This window comes from Cuculus canorus, chromosome 2, assembly GCF_017976375.1.
Source record: "Cuculus canorus isolate bCucCan1 chromosome 2, bCucCan1.pri, whole genome shotgun sequence".
NCBI classification, from domain to species: Eukaryota; Metazoa; Chordata; class Aves; order Cuculiformes; family Cuculidae; genus Cuculus; species Cuculus canorus.
Window position 1 is genome coordinate 94,261,842 of NC_071402.1, and position 13,015 is coordinate 94,274,856.

The 13,015-nt window shown below is 40.0% G+C and overlaps 1 protein-coding gene across 15 annotated transcripts in view; it reads left to right on the top strand.

Moving 5' to 3' along the window:
• Positions 1-13,015, top strand: part of ATXN1 (ataxin 1) — a 282,081-nt gene that overhangs the window by 59,597 nt on the left and 209,469 nt on the right. The gene's annotated exons all lie outside the window — the stretch shown is intronic.

Below are 13,015 nucleotides of genomic sequence, written 5' to 3' on the forward strand. Positions count from 1 at the left end.
CTGTACGATTATTTTACCGGTGATAAGTTTGTACTTCCCTTGCCTGGCAGTAGAGGTCCTTTTGAGAAACTCTCGTCAGAAAAATTCTATTAACTCTGGTGACTCAGTTTGGTGACTTACAGGACAGTGGGTTCCAGATGAGTGATTTTATGCTCACCTCAGGTCAGAGCGTATTCAGTTACTAAAAGATGATAGTATGAATGGAAAAGTTTACAGGATTTATTTGTGGTGTAAAATGCCATGCGTAAAATTGTATAAATCCTTCCTGCAATTTTACAAATGTTTTCAGTGGTTCTTGTTGCTTGCAGCTGGCTTGATTTTCTCGATGTTCCTCCTGTGCACTGTACTTTGTCTGGCATAAGGATACTTCCCAGGATGACTAGTCACTACTGACATGCCTGGGTGTCTTTCATTCTGGTTTGAGGAATGTTTTCAGTTCTTCTGATGTTTTTCCCTGAAATGCTGTAGCCAGACAGAATGTAATAATGCACGTATATCAGTCTGCTCTCGCAGACTCCTCTCTCCCTATTTCCCATATGGTTGTGGAGAGTACCTTGAAAGAAACAAGTCTTAAGGCTCAAGGATCATACTGCCAATAAAAAGAACATAAAATTTTATTTTATTTCTTTAATCTGATTGTCATTAAGCCAGCTTTTTTTTTTTTTTTGGACCTGTTACATGATTTTTGACTACTTGGGATTGGCAATACTGCTAATGCTTAAAAAAAAAAAAAGATAAAGGGTCGTAAGAAAATTGTCCGTGTCTTTAAATAAAAGAAAATTAAATGTGGTTACGTGCAGAAAATCAAAGGATTTTTTTTTCTCTATTTACAGCCAAAAAACTTAATTACTATAACATTTTCTTTATGAGGGGCTGATCAGAAAATCTCCATTAAAAAGTTATTCTGCAATGTATACGGCATGTCATAGAAAAGTATGCAGCACATAATTTACATTTTATTGTGGCTGCGGGGAAGGGTGCTGCACTTTAAAGGGAAGTTGCCTAAGCAAGTAGTTACACGCAAAGATGTTACGGTTTACAGATGAGCTTGAATGGTGGGAGTGGATTGTAACCACTCTATTTCTTAGGACCAATGTCTTGAGAGTGAAAAAAACCAGACAATATGACCATGCGCTGACACATTTTGTCTTTCTGTTTTGGAAGAAAACTGAGTTGGTAGCAGCTATTGACTTGGGAGATGGAACAGAAGGAAGATTTTTCTTATGACATTATCATTTCCACAAAGCATTTCTTTCTTTCTTTTTTTTTTTTTTTTTTTTTGCTTGGGTTGTATGAAATTGTATTTATTTGCAGAAGTGATTACTACAGGAAAGGCTTATGTCTTAATTAGAAGTAATCGTTTGTAGTGCATTGGTCAAATCCTGTGAATAATCAGATTGTGTTACCCACAATGTATTGCTAAGCCACCTCGAATATTTTAGCATCTGGCATTTCCTGCGATTGCATGAGAAAGAATATTTTAGATGTTAGGCAAACATTTGGGATAGAAAATATAACCTAGTTAAGTCGGGTGCAGAGGCATGACAGGAATAGAGTACTGTGCTGCTTTTTTTCTGTACTAAGTGTAACTGGAAAGTATAGTGTTGGTTTTGTGGACCTTACATCAGATTTGTTTTGGCTTCTTTCTCATTGTTGATCCACGTTAGTCACTGAGTTTGGGGTATCTCTGTTGGCCTCATTAGTTCTCATTTTCTGTAGAGAACAATGAAAATCAGGCCCACTGTGTAACTAAATAAGTGAAATAAAAATTATTGGGGTAGAGACTGCCTGCTTATCTGTCTCTGGATGTAACAGGCAGGAGCTCGTGGTAGTAACGTGAAAGAAACATGACCTGGTGCTGAGCAGTGAGCAGCCACAGAAAGGTTTCACATCTCAAGATAGAGCATCGCCTGCTTAAGACCTGTTGCATGCTAAGACCCATCATCGTTCTGGCTTTCACATTTGTCTTGACGTGAAGGTGGTGACATTCCTGCTCTGTTTTAGGCAGACCTCGGTTATTACTACAGTGTCTGTCAGACTGACCAAACATTGTGTGTGTTTTGACTGAATACATCCACAAGCAGATTTCAGAAACCTTACTTTAGCCCTAATGACCCTACATGTGTGTTCATGGCTTCGCTTGCATGAGGAATCACCTGGCTTCAGGGAGGAACATTGCTGTTGTGCGTGAGCTCCAGGTGTGCTTACTCTTCCAATTCAAGGGTTCTTGCAGAGCCTGCTAAGCATCTTGCCTGAATAAGGACATGAGGATTAATAAAAATAAAACAAAAATAAATCAATAGATACAAGTTTGTGTTGTTTGTTTGTTTGTTTGTTTTTTAAATCATGACTTCAGTTAATTTTAGTCTGCTCTAAAAAACATAGTTATTGTTATTTGTTCAGAGCGTGCACTGCCTCCTTCCATACAGGCAACTGACTCAATGCCTTATTTTAAACAGTTGTGTTGAGAGGGTTTTGCATGAGACACTGGACATTTTAACAACTAAAGAGTTCTTTTTAATCTTTTCCACTGTGGAGTCACTTGATATGTATTAATCATATTATAGTATTGGGTTGAATTTACAGCCGCAGCCTGTTTGTAAGAGTTTTTTTTTTCGGCTGAACTTTCCATAACTGTGTCTGTATACTGCCTAATATGGCTTTTTTTTTTTTTTTTTTTTTTTTTTATAAGACAATTTCTCTTTGATGCAGACTTCTGGCTTCTGCTCTCTGTAAATGGACAACTGTCTGTCTGTTTCAAATCATTTGTAGTGAACGTAAAACGAGCAAATCCATCTATATTAGTGTGTTGAGTGATGGCTTTTTGACTGCAATATCAGTGTCCTTTTATCCTAGCTGTACTTATTTCTTCCCTCTCATACTGTTTACTAAGGCCTGCAGTAGCTGTAGAGCTAAAATAAGGTATGTGATGGGGAACGTATTAAGGGCACAAATGAAATGGAGATATAATTGGATAGTAATTAGAAATAATTTTATTTTTTTCATTGTTTGTTTTGTATGAAAGTGAATAACTGTAAAGTCAGCTAAATGAAGCTATGTGAATGCAGACTGTCATCTTAGAAATGAAGCTCTGCCGTCCCTTCAGGCCTGACCTTTCACGTGTTGCTTTGTTGCTCCTTCAGAACATACCAAAGGTCTGGTGTCTGACTGAAAGTTCTGTTACACAGTCTGAAGTGTCAGTGGAGCTGGGTGTAGTGATCTGTATGCAAAAAACCAGGAGGTACATGTTCCTAATGCAGTATAGGCCAAGACCTGAGGTTTGATTCACCTTCCAACTTCTGTTTTAAAAAGGTATATCTGCGGATGGAGTAAGAGACTTGCTGCCCATTCGCTGTAACTTTAAAATATGTGTTTTTGGAGGTTAGAGTAAGTGCGAGAGATCAAAAACTTCTACGTGCCAAAGGCTGGAAGTGGTGAGATGACTTGATGGGATGTGCAGTTGTGCATAAGGCTCAGCATCTGTGCTACCCTCCTCCTTCCCTTTCCCTTTCTCTGTGCGTTGGGCAGGGGTGTGCTGGTGGGTTTTGCTGTGCCTTGATACCAGGGGTGTGCTTTCGGTTGAAAACCCAAGTGGCAGCATCTGCATTTGAGTGGGTTAGCTGAAGGGTTTCTCGTGGTGGGATGCTGTGATGGAGGCAACCCCCAGGTCTGGTAATTCCTTCTTTATTTTCTAAGTCAGTTACTTAGCAGTGATCAACTCATTCTGGGACTAGCTGAAAACCTGATTTAAGGATTTACTGAGTTGCTCTTCACGCTGTAAAAAGTACAAATGTTGTAGTGTTTATCACTGGTATTGGAGTGTGGTTTTGACTGTTACAACAAATTTAGTTGTCAGGGACCCACGCGTGAAAGCCCTTGTCGTTCTGTAGATTTAACATTTCTGTGAGGCCAGCTACTTAAAGTTAAGCATTAATGGGGAAGGATAATTACAAAAAGCAGGCATAATCGTCCTTTACTGTGCTTGGAATTTTTCTGCTAGTGATTGTTTTCTCATTGGCGTGTTTCCTTTTCAGTGCCATGTGTAGTAGCTGAGTAGAGAGTGATTTTTCAAATTAATATGATAGTAAAAGCGTTTCTCCTCTTCCTTAGTCCCTGAGCACATCCCTTCCTGGAACTGTGCCGTGTTCATAGCTTTCCCCAGATAGTCTGAAAGCAAGTCGATCCAGAACAGTTTGATAATTCACTGTATGTAAGAGATAAAAAAAAAAATAAATCCTAGTGGATTATTGCAGTAGAAGTTTTAAGTTTATTCTTCATGTACCACTAGTGGTTAAAAACTCATAGCACTAATCATATGTAATGCATTTTTATTTACAGATTAGTAGGCTCTACTCAGACATATGACTAACAGGGAAGCCCCTCCCTTTAACAGTTGTATGTCATCTGCTTCAGAGAACTAATTACTTGGCAATTCCCATTTGATAATTCCCTCTTTATTTTCTGATGAGTTACTTAACAGTGATGAGCTTGTTGAGCAGAATACCATGCTTAATCCGTGCTTCAGAAACTACAGTGCGGGCCTAGGGATGTCATTGTTTTCTAAATGCTGTTTAGCCTTGCCATAGGAATAGGGAAACCACACTAAGGCATGTTACCAGTTTGGTTAACGGTAAGCCTGATGTGAGTGATGTGCAGCGTTTACCAAAAATTAAAAGGGGCTTAGGTTACTGTTGCACTGCAGACAAGATGTTAAATACATAATTCCTTGAAAAATCAAAGCCGAACCTAACAGAATATAGACATAAGAAGGAGAAGGTTGTGTCAGAGCTATGTTCTGTGTATCATTTCTCCCCTCCAGTGAAATAATCCATTTTAAAGGAAATTTCATGCTTCTTTTTCTTAAAAAAAAAGAAAAATAACTGTTATTTGACAGTTCGACGGATACTAGTGATTGTTGTGTTGTTTTAATATGAGATACTTAGATAAATTATCACTCTTGTTTTCTCTGCTGTTACCTATCTGTCTTTATTCCTTCCCAATGCCTTTTCACATTCTTTTACTCTAGTGGCCACAGCAACCCTTGTTTCTGGCAAGGGAATGCATTACAAGTCTCACTGCTAATTACAACATCGCAGTGTTCCTAGAGGGTACCTGAGTTCAGCAGCGCTTAGCTACAGCGCCAGGCGAGCGGATTTATGGGGTGAAGTGACATAAGTCTGCCCAGGGCAGTCCTGGTAAGGTCAAAGTGAGTCTCTCCTGCAGATCAGGAGGTCAGATGGATCCTGTTCAGACCCAGTGTCTCTGAAATTCAACCACGTGAAACCATGCTGCTGAATCTGATTAAAATTTTATTGTTGACTTCAGTAGAGGAAGGTTTGTGGATCAGCTACAGTCACATTGACTAGCTGGTGGTATTACCCCACACACACTGATACCTGAAGAACTACATTTTAGCTAATCCAGTGCTATAAGCTGAGAATTGGGCTATTTTTTCATTGACTTGACTAAGAAATGTAGTATTTTGCGTATTAGCTCACATGACATTGCATCACTGGGCTTGCTGATTTCTTAGATATTCACAATGATATCTCTTGGCCAGCACTGGAAGCTGTGTCACAGGCTTGTTTTATCAATGAGAAAAGCGCATTTCTACATAGTTACATGTTTTTTTTGTAAACTTAATCAGAGGAACAGTAATTTTATGAAACAGAATTCAGAACAGTTTAATCTAATTGTGTTCATGAAGTGTACCAGCTATAAAACCTTCTGAAATGAATATTAATCAAGTTGATCAAAGGTGGCTTGAAGTGCGGAATTCAGATACGAACACAATTACTTTCTATCTGTTCATATGTTTGCTCTAGCTTGGTCGATTCTTTTAAAAAGTTATTTAATACAAAAACAAATTCCATTTTTTCTTTTTGGATTTTTTTTCCCCTACAGAATGTGTCACATTTTTAAAACAAAGATGCAAGAGAGTAAGATAGATAAAATTTTGCATTTTATAAAATGCAGTACATAAGGAATGTAATAAAACAATCAAGTAAAACCTAATTATCGAACCTTTTTTTTTTTCATTTTTTTTACTCTCTATTTACATTTTTTTTTATGATTATGGGTATCTCAGGTAGTGCTGTGTAGGCGTTGCTGAAAACAGAAATATTCCATAAGAATTGGGAAAGAAAACTATGACCATAAGCTGAACACCCTGCCTACTATCCGGAAGGTTTGCTTGCACTCCTGGGGATTGTGTCTTGACAGACCCTCCTACAAACCAATATAGCTGTTGTGTAGGGATCTGCATCCTAAGCCTGATGTCAGATTCATTTTACAGAGACCAGCAGAGAGTTTTTTCGATGGTGATTTGGGCTGGTCTTTAACCACCTGCTCAGAGGTGAAAGGTTGCAGTGGCAGTTCTCTGCCTTGTGAACTGTCAAAACAACCCCCCTTTCACCTTCCTTTTTGGGCTTAGCAACATTTTCTCAAAGACTGAGACTCTGCTTGGGCAGCATTTCCTATGATATCGGAAGAGATCTTGCCTAAGGACGTACAAATTTCATTCAAGTTATTTTCTTCCCTCAGCAGGGGAAGGCAATGTTCCTTGTCATTAGGGTAAATGTAAAAAACAAAAGTAAAATGTTTGGCCTCAGACACACCAATACTGGTAGTTCTGTCAATATTTATGCAAGCAAAAGACTACCATATGAATGTCATGAACGTAGTCTTTCAGTGAATACAAGTTTCTGGTTCTGTACTGATGTCTTAAGAATTGAGCATCTGGTTTAAAACAAACCCCAACTCCGTAACATAGGGTTACTAAATAAGGAACTACTGTTGAATTCCTGACGTCCAAATGAAATGGTACTTTACTACAAATGAGGGAACTAATACATCCTAGATTTTGTCCGTCTTTTCTCTGGATTTTCTCTCCCTTTTTCCCCACCAGCTACCCTGGCCTGCGACTCCTCCATGAGCAACACTTGCTGATGGAATAGGCAAAAACGAACTGGTGGATATGGGCAAATGCTTTGCCTTTGCATTTCCTAGTCTGCAGAACTGAGAGGCTGCTTCACCTCTCTGCTAAGGTCTTGTCTGTCTCCTCTTTGAATCAGGGATGAGTTTCAGGTTTCCTGTTTATCAGCCTTGCTAAATTTTCTTGGATCTCTGCTGTGATCTGACCTAATATTTTTGTTGTTGATGAGGCAGTCTTGGAAATCACTTGTGATTTCCTTTGTTAACTTGACAGTTGATTAATTAAATGGTGGGGGGAATAAGTGATATGGCAGTGCCATCTCTGTAACGTGTTTTGAGGTCTGTGTTCTATGTGAGTAACGTGTTTTGAGGTGTCTTCTATATTATGGGGAAAGAGGCTGATGGTGGATCTTACGGACCAATAATCTATAGTTAAAATTTCACTGTGTGTGTTTGGACAGCACACAAGTATATTGTATTTTTACTTAAAATATGTGATGATATGGTACTAGAAGGACTAAAGAAGGAGTGAAAGTCTATATTTTGTTCCGTATTTGCACAAGGTGACAGAGCAACGCAATCCCAGTGCCTGGTCTTCAGCTATGAGAATGAAACAAACCTGTATAGGTACATCCTACTATTTGTTGGTCACTGCCAGTTTATATCGTTTGCAGCTCAGCGGCAGATTCAGTGGCAATACCATGTGTAGTGACTAAGTGAATTAAAGTAATTCCTGAGTGGAAGTATGACATTTGTTGTGTGACACTACTACCCAGGTGTTGTTATCTCTTATAGGACAGCCAGAAAAGCCCCTAAGGAAAACTCAGGTGAGTAGAAGTTTGATAGTAAGCATCTGAAATACATTAAACAGCAGCAGTCAAGTATGCCCATGTTACCTAAGGAATGAAACTTGTTGAATGTCACGTTGGCTGTGTGGAATGGGAGAAATGCAAACTAAGACACACTTCTGCTACATGTACAGCTCTGCTATGAAGTGCGCTCATCTGAGCTGTCAGCTGGCTGGCTGCAGTGGTTTGTGCTGTTTATACAGCTCAGCCAGTATGTCTCTGTGAAACCAGTGGTGCTGTGCAGCCTGCGCTGCAACAACCAGGTTTTTATGCTCCTTATCTTCTTTCACGTGAGCTGTGCATGTTGTGTGTTGCACAGATGCAGTCAGGCAGAGGCAGCAGTGGAGTAGGGGTCTGGTTCCCTCCTTCGTTACTTATGCTGTAGATGGAGATGTGTGAGTGCAAATGTGGTGTGATAGAGCATGGGATCTGGCCTGAGGTCTCTGGGGATTGTTGAGGCCCTCTGGACTTGGAGCTAGTGATGGCAGGTCAGCATTACTGATCAGACACTGCTTGGTTCATCCTGCAGCATTCACTTGGCTTTTCCTTCAAGTGAGAAGGGAATGAGAATTGTTATTATGTCAAAGTGTCACCGGTCTTCTTCCTATGCTTCAAGTAGATGTATTGGTGAATTAAACTAATCTTTGTATATTCCAAGCAGTGTTTTGCTCTGCCATCCATCTGTCACATTTTAACCTTTTCCAGACTTTCGTTTATTCCTGGCCAGTTAATTTTTCTCCTTGTCCGCTTCTCTACTGAGATTCTCCTGTGCTCAGCAGTTCTCGCTGGTGCGTATCTGACCTACGTGTACAGCTCCCTCACCAGGTTTGTTACCTGCACAATACTTCGATTGTGTGTTGGCCCTTTCTTTGGCTCATTTATTGTGTGTGTTTCTATGTGTCTAAAGTCCATTTCTGGATTCTGGTTTCAATACCTCACTGATTTTCTGCAGAACTGCAAATTTGAATGTTGTTTCATCTACCTCTTCCTTCCTCATTAGTCATAGCTGAATTCTGAGCTTTGCAACCCTGATGATCTGCCTGGACAAGCCTTTCACTCCACACAGCCTTCCCCTTCTCCTCATGGGAAAAAAACCTTGTATTTCTGCTCTACGGCTTCACTATGGGTACCCATTTCCTTGGCTGAACATTGGATTTTCATTGCTGTGTGACCTTGCCAGTCCTCCCTGGCTTCCAGCTGCAGTGTCTCTTCATCAGGCATGTTGCTTTTAAGGCTTACTAGCTGGTCTTTAACAAATCAGTTGCATATATTTGTGTAATATTACATGTTGGCAGTGTTTAAAAAAATAAAAAAATAAAATTCATTTGTTTTCTCTGTACCTGAGTATTAGCCAGGAGTCACCCGCTTTGAGTCATTTGTTCATAAGATAATGTGGTTAGTGTTACTTTATTATCATATCGTAGGGTCTGCTAATCAAAGGATTCCTTTTCTGTGTTAATAGCTGCACTTGTTAACGTTAGTAAGCTTTGAAAATGTAATGTAATTTTCATGTGTCATGTTGGTGAGAGAAAAGTGACAGCTTAGGCAGTTTTCCTTGGGTTTTCGGTCGTTTTTGTACCATGATTCCGCTCTAGCGGCGCAAAGTTCTGTAGTAGCAGTTAATTTCAAGATAAAATGTAAGCTAAACCAAAAAAGAATCTTTGAAAGGCACTTCATTGAGAAAAAGAAAAGAAATTGAACATGGTATGCATTTTGAGTGAGGCTCCTCGGTGAGGGAAAAATTCCTGGACTGCTGTGGAGAAGTACAGGAATGAAGCGGTGTAGAGCTGAATGAGTAAAGTTCACAGAAGGTATGAAGTGAAAAAAAAGTGGGAAGGTGTTCTTCTTTGTGGATCACTCTGTTTTTGCCAAGAACTGACTGTTGAAATGATAATGTAGTTACACTAGATTAAAAAAAACCCCACACCAATAAGTATTTTGGTTTTATAATTTTGGAGATGGTACATTTTCTCAAAAAACTAGGCTTTTGACTGAAAGAAAAATTGTCCAAAGTGCTGCTTTCATCTGAAAATTGATAACCCTTCTTGTTACCTGTAACACCAAAAAAGATATAAACTAAAGGTTATTATGTTATTATTACATCACAGGAAAATAAACATTTTCCCAATGGGTTCACATAGTGTATTTAAACAATAGCTTGAATATGGTTAGTTTCGCTCCTCCTTTATGTAGACAGTTTCCCTAAGTGAGAGAAACATCTGATAAAAACCAACCACATGCTTGTAAGATAATAATATATGGTTGGAGGGAGCTTGGAGGTGTGTGTTACTGCTTTTTAAATCCTACATTAAAAACAAGACTAGACTCCATATTGATGGAGTCCCTTTAAAGGCAGTGCCCTTTTAATCAGCAAACAGGTCCTCTGTGCATCAAATAATTAAAAATAGAGCAAAGTTTCTGAACAAGGCGTCTGGCAGAAGCGTCTGTACTTCCATCTGTGCATGATTAGCAGAATGTTTCATGATATTTAAATAGCACAAGCTTTGCTCTCTTTTTTATTATTTGTTGTGCTGAAGACCTGTTTGCTTGTTAAGTGATCTTTTTTGAATAGTTACTGGCAAGGAATCAGGAAAGTGTATGAAGACATCTTGTACACACTGCAAATGCCAAATTGTCCCTTTTTTTTCCCAAAGAGACAATACCCTTGCTATTTTTTTTTTTTTTTTTGATAGGAGTTTTACCGCTTCCTTCACTTGGTTTTTAAACTTTCTTACGGACCAGTTCATTTCAGAATTAGCTGTGGCTACTGCTCATGGGCTACGTTTTCACTGACTGTTTTTCTAACGGTGGAGCTCAGAGGCCTGTTACAGCACGAGTACGGACCAGGATGTTTTTGCAGAATACACGTGGTGGCTCAGATCTGCGGCTTCTGCTGTCTGTGCATGGGAGCCATGCATCTAATCTGCTGCACACACTGCTCTGAAGCGTTACCCTTTCAGCAGGGATGTAATCAGCCTGACAACAGCTTTCCAAGTGGTTTTCAGGCCTTAAGCTGGGTCTCCTCCTTACTGGCAGTCATTCAGCGTTGTATGGTGTGCTCTTTGTTTCTGGCTAGCAACGTGGTGCTTTGCAATTGTAGCCACTGATGTCTTTCATAAAGTTCTTGTATGTGTGTGTTTTAGAGACCTGAACAAGTAGGTATGCAATGAAAAGAAGCTGATGTCTGGATGCTAAGTGTGTTGCTGTAGCTGACTGAGGGCAGTTCTGTTACATGCAAGTGCCTGGTTCAGAGCCGAAAGGCTGGCAGGGGGCTGGGACACTCCATTGGGCTCAGAGGTCCTTTGTGGAAAGCTGGTATTCAGTCCTTGGACAATTTGTGTTCTTGGATGGGCATGGAAAATAAGAGCTTTTGTGGCGTGTGTAAGTCAGATTTACTCTGTAGCTGGGCTTTTTGTTGCTGGGTTTTTTTTTTTCTTCCTTGTGTTTGAGAAGGGCTGTGGTGTGCACTGTGTGACTACTGACCTGGGTCATCTCTTAACTTCGGTTCAGGACTTCAAAAGAAATTGTGGTTACTACTGAGGGCAAAGATTTTCACCTGCCAACACAAGTTCCTAAACTCTGTGTGTCCATACCTCAAACAAAATACTGAGAAACTTCTGCTGCAGAGAAAAGCCTCCACGTAGTGTTCACTTCACCTGGCCTGTGCAGTGTGCCTGGTGTATGTTATGCTGTTTCTGGTCCAGCTGCTGCAGACCCAGGTGTTCCAGGCTTTCAGAGCAAGTTTTCCTCAGCGGGATTGTATCCTACATGGGCAAGCAGTTTGAAATTCAAGTAGGGGGCGGGCAGTGGTATGACCACTTTGCAAATGCCTCTCCATCGCGTGGTTTGACTTCCAGGCACCCAGGGAGGCCTGAAAATGAACGACTTGTTGCAGAGGATTCCTGGAAGGGTGAGAGAAGGAACAAGCTTATTTTACTGTAAAAGCTCAGGGCAGCGTGTTTGCCCATTCCTTCAGCTACACCTCTCTACTAAGGCATGAAGCTATTCCACTCGCATTTTACCCTCATCGCTCCTAACACCTGTTGATATTGGCCAAAGCAATTGATTTCTGCAGAAAGAAGGAGAAACACTTTTAGAGCTAATTCTTGATCAGTGCAGTTCGCTGGACCCAGTACTGGCATCCCTTCAGGAGCAGGAAAGAGAAGGAAGACTCAGGCTCATTTTGGAAAGACGTAGAAACTTGTGTTGGTAGGTTGGTTAAACTAAGCCACGTTTTGTGTTTTGCTCCTAGTACTTGTTCTCTGAATATACCATAATGGGTTTTTTGGAACAGCTTCAGCTTATGTTGTAAATATGAATTCATTAACATTAGTATGAATTGCACGTTGTCGAATGTAATTTGTTTTCCTCTGTCTTCTGTCATGCTCAAGGTACTTCAAAGACTTTAAAATAACATGTTCAGCTGTAACGGCCTGGTGGCTCTGTAGACAAACATAGATGCCCTTCTGGGTGCAGCAGGAGATCAAATTCAAGGATAGTTTTGCTGACTGGAGTGGGAAGAATACTGGTTGTGATGTTAGTATTACCCCTGCTTTTTTTTAAAAAAGCATTTATGACAGGCTCCTTATTTTGGAAGACTGGATTTTGCCGCTTATGACTTCATTTATAACTCTCAATGCAGGGTAGACAGAAAGATGAAGAATGGTAAGGCACATTATTGAAACTTTATTGTTGCATTTCTAGCTCTCATTGTTTCACATCATGACATACTACATGAAAAAGCTGGTAGCCCTTAACTTTCTGAAACAAAACCAAAGCTTCCTTTTATGACCCTGCAAAAGCACATCGTAGCAAAGCAGGTAAACCCAGTTTCAGCCGGAGGTGGTAGGATCCTGTTGATTCGTGTGGGTGAGGGTTCTGTTAGTTATCTGCAGGTCTCTGGAGGAGAGGGCGGTGCCTTGTATCACTAAAAAAAAAAATTCTTTTCAGGATTATAATGGAAATGTTGATGACCAGGCAGTATAAAGATATTTGCAACTATTTTTATGATTTAGAGTTGTTGACTACTGTAGATATGTTGTTTGTGGCCCTATTTCCACGGGCATTCCTTCTGTTAACTTTTGGAGGACTATGAGCAAACCTGTTTGGCTCAAATTTGAGGTGAAGTTAATTAAGAATGAAAAGCATGCATGTTCTGAAATCAGCCTTCGGTTTCAGAGGAGAGAGCAGTGGAAATAACTGACCTGTACAGTGGTACTGAAGTACTTCATGAC